Genomic DNA, 4,654 nt, shown 5'->3' with positions numbered 1-4,654 from the left:
TCCCATATAGGAGCTGGAGACTGTCTTAGCAGTTAAGAACTCAGACCACTTTTGCAGAGGGCCCAGGTTCAATTCGCAGCACCCACATCGAGCAGCTTACAAACGCCTGGGACTCTAACCCCAGGGACCCCATCAGTCCTCCAGAGGCACCTGCAAATGTACAGACATGCACACGCACACACAGACCATTGGAAATAACGAAAAGGTTGTTTTAAGTTAAATCTGTGTATACACTCTGTAACATTCAAACCTCAGCCTATTTACTGTTTCAAACCTTATCATTTAAGAGAAACATTGCCTCTTTTAGGCGTTCATTTTCATTGTATGAAGTCACCCTCCTGTGCCATTAAAACCCTAGAACTTCTTACTCTGCTCTAACTGCTCCTTTGTACTTGTCAACACTCCTTCCCTAAAGCTACTGCCAGCATCTGATAGGCACGACTCTACCCTCAATTTCTATGAAGTGAACGTTTAAGTTCTTACATATATCTGTCTTATTTCACTTAGCAGTTTGTCACAGTGACAGTACTTAACCCTTGTGTGTGTGTGTGTGTGTGTGTGTGTGTGTGTGTGTGTGTGTGTGTACAGTTGTGAGCATACATATATGCAGGTGCATCTCTCAGGTACTGTGCATATTTTTTTGAGACAGAGTCTCTCTCTGATCTGAGCTGGCTGATTAGGCTAGGCTGGCTGGCCAGTGGCCCTAGAGATCCTTCTGTCTCTGTCTCCCTGGTGCTGAGATAACATGCACTCATCATTGGACCTGTATCTCTTTACGCAGCTTCTGGGAATCAAACTCTTTAGCATTGTCTAGCAAGCACTTTTTCTGACATTATCTCCCTAGACCTCACTTCATGCTTGTTATAGGCAATTATCAACTCTGGGCGTGGCCTATTTTCTTTATCAATTCATCTCCTTTTGCACACCTGGATTGGCTCCATATCGTAGAAATGAGATGTTTCTTCAGGTGTGGCTGCTTCCTTTTCTTTGAGTAGGTAGCCATGGTGGTACTCTGGATCATGCAGGAGCCCTGCTTTTTAATTTTTTGAGGAATGTATGTGCCATTTTCCATAATGACAACTCTAATTTCACCCACAAATAGTATGTAAGTGTCTCACTCCTCTGCACCCTTGCCAGAACTTGCTATGCTTGGTCTTTGGTACTAGTCATTCCACCTGGGATGAGGCAATGTCTCACTGTGGTTTTGATCTGCATTTCACTAGTGCTTAGTGGTTGCAGGTACTTTTCATGCCCTTGTTGACCATATGTATGTATCTTTTAAAGTAATGTTTGATTAAATGTACTTTTTATTCTTAAAGTCAGATTAGAGAATTTTGTTTTTAAGTTCTTTGTTTGTTAACTTGTGTGTGTGTGTGTGTGTGTGTGTGTGTGTGTCCCCAGGGACTAGAAGAGGCACTCGATCCCCTGGCACTGGAGTTACAGTGTTTTGAGCTGCCTAACGTAGGTCCTAGAAACTGAACTCCAATCCTCTGAAAGAGAAGCAAGCATTCTTTTATTATTATTATTATTATTATTATTATTATTATTATTATTATTATTATTATTATTAACTTGAGTATTTCTTATTTACATTTCGAGTGTTATTCCCTTTCCCGGTTTCCGGGCAAACATCCCCCTAATCCCTCCCCCTCCCCTTCTTTATGGGTGTTCCCCTCCCCACCCTCCCCCCATTGCCACCCTCCCCCCAACAGTCTAGTTCACTGGGGGTTCAGTCTTGGCAGGACCCAGGGCTTCCCCTTCCACTGGTGCTCTTACTGGGATATTCATTGCTACCTATGAGGTCAGAGTCCAGGGTCAGTCCATGTATAGTCTTTAGGTAGTGGCTTAGTCCCTGGAAGCTCTGGTTGCTTGGCATTGTTGTACATATGGGGTCTCAACCCCCTTCAAGCTCTTCCAGTTCTCTCTCTGATTCAGAAGCAAGCATTCTTAACCACTGAGCCTTCTCTGAGGGTCCTTCACAGCTCTTACAAATAGAATAACTTTCTTGATTTCTTTTGTAGGTGGTCTACTTTTGCCTACCTATAGCCAGTGTTATGAATTTTGTATGTTGCTTTTCATTTCGATTTTTATTTTAATGTTGCCCAAGTACGCGGATCTCACTCTGGAGTCTAGCTGGCCTTATACTCTACATCCCGCACTTTGATCTCCAGAGTGAGGCAGTGTCAGGCATGCAGTGCTCCATCTTGCTGCTTTCACACGACTCGGTGAAACTTACTAGTTCTAACCCGTGTGTGTGTGTGTGTGTGTGTGTGTGTGTGTGTGTGTGTGTGTGTGTGTAAGTTTTACACGACTCGGTGAAACTTACTAGTTCTAAGGATTCTTCTGTGGATTATTTGTAGCTTTCTAGGTAAGAGAGACCACATCCTTCACAAACAGCAACAATTGGACTTTCCAATTCAGAGATATTTTATTTCCTTCTCCTGCCTAACTGCAAGAAATAGTAAATAAAAGTCATAGAAATCTATATCCTGCCCTATTCCATCATCCTTTTCAAAGATGTCATAGAAAATAACATTTAAAAAGTCAAAACACTTTAAACGTCAAAAGTGAGAACGTTAAGATAAAATATAAACCACGCTTCAGAGGGGCAGACACGCCTGGGAAACCAGAGGAGACTGCTCTCTGCCCACATTTCTGATGCCTAGCACCATCTGGGCCCCCTGCCCTCAGGGACCCAGGAGAAGTAGGGGCAGGCCCTTCTAGTTCCCGCCCACAGGGACAGCTGAAAGCCAGTGGACAGGAATGATTATATGTCTGACAGCAGAATACTCTGTTCCCATAACTGGATGAAAGGAAACAGGAAAACAAGTCTATAGCACTCCTGACACACAGGCCTATAGGACGGTCAAGTCACTGTCAGAAATAACAAAACAGGGTTGGGGATTTAGCTCAGTGGTAGAGCGCTTGCCTAGGAAGCACAAGGCCCTGGGTTCGGTCCCCAGCTCTGAAAAAAAAAAAGAACAAAAAAAAAAAAAGAAATAACAAAAGAAGGTAACACCAGAGACAGCCTGATGGTGAGAGGCAAGCACAGGAACCCAAGCAACAGAAATCAAGACTACATGGCATCATCGGAGCCCAATTCTCCCACCAAAGCAAACATTGAATATTCAAACACACCAGAAAACAAGATCTAGATTTAAAATCACATTTGATCATGATGATGATCATGATCATGAGGACTTTAAGAAAGAGATAAAGAACTCCTTTAGAGAAATGCAGGAAAACACGAGTAAACAAGTAGAAGACCTTGGAGAGGAAATAGATATAAGCATCACCAACAGAATAGAAGAGATGGAAGAGAGAATCTCAGGAGCAGAAAACTCCATAGAAATTATTGAGTCAACTGTTAAAGATAATGGAAAATGGAAAAAGCTACTGGCCCAAAACATAGAGGAAATCCAGGACACAATGAGAAGATCAAGCCTAAGGATAATAGGTATAGAAGAGAGTGAAAACTCCCAACTCAAAGGACCAGTAAATATATTCAACAAAATCATAGAAGAAAACTTCCATAACCTAAAGAAAGAGATGCCCATAAATATACAAGAAGCCTACAAAACTCCAAATAGATTGGACCAGAAAAGAAACTCCTCCTGTTACATAACAGTCAAAATACAAAATGCACAAAACAAAGAAAGAATATTAAAAGCAGTAAGGGAAAAAGGTCAAGTAACATATAAAGGCAGACCTATCAGAATTACACCAGACTTCTCACCAGAGACTATGAAAGCCAGAAGATCCTGGAAAGATGTCATACAGACCCTAAGAGAACACAAATGCCAGCCCAGGTTGCTATATCCAGTAAAACACTCAATTAACATAGATGGAGAAACCAAGATACTCCATGACAAAACCAAATTTATACAATATCTTTCTACAAATCCAGCCCTACAAAGGATAATAAATGGTAAAGCCCAACATAAAGAGGCAAGCTACACCTTAGAAAAAGCAAGAAACTAATCGTTTTCCAACAAAACAAAGAGAAGACAAGCACACAAATATAATCTCACCTCCATACATGAAGGTAACAGGAAGCAACAAACATTATTCCTTAATATCTCTCAACATCAATGGACTCAATCCCCCAATAAAAAGACACAGATTAACAAACTGGATATGTAATGAGGAACCAGCATTTTGCTGCCTACAGGAAACACACCTAAGAGAAAAAGACAGACATTACCTCAGAGTAAAAGGCTGAAAAACAACTTTCCAAATAAATGGTCTGAAGAAGCAAGCTGGAGTAGCCATTCTAATATCGAATAAAATCAACTTCCAACCAAAAGTCTTCAAAAAAGATAAGGAATAATTTCATATTCATCAAAGGAAAAATCCACCAAGATGAATTCTCAATCCTAAATATCTATGCTCCAAATACAAAGGCACATATATACATAAAAGAAACCTTACTAAAGCTCAAAGCACACATTACATCTCACACAACAGTAGGAGATTTCAACACCCCACTCTCATCAATGGACAGATCATGGAAACAGAAATTAAACAGAGACATAGACAGACTAACAGAAGTTATGAACGAAATGGACTTAACAGATATTTTATAGAATATTCTATCCTAAAACAAAAGGATATAGCTTCTTCTCACCATCTCATGGTACTTTCTCCAAAATTG

This window comes from Rattus norvegicus, chromosome 2 (genome assembly GCF_036323735.1).
Source record: "Rattus norvegicus strain BN/NHsdMcwi chromosome 2, GRCr8, whole genome shotgun sequence".
Taxonomy (NCBI): Eukaryota; Metazoa; Chordata; class Mammalia; order Rodentia; family Muridae; genus Rattus; species Rattus norvegicus.
This window is presented reverse-complemented; position numbering follows the sequence as displayed.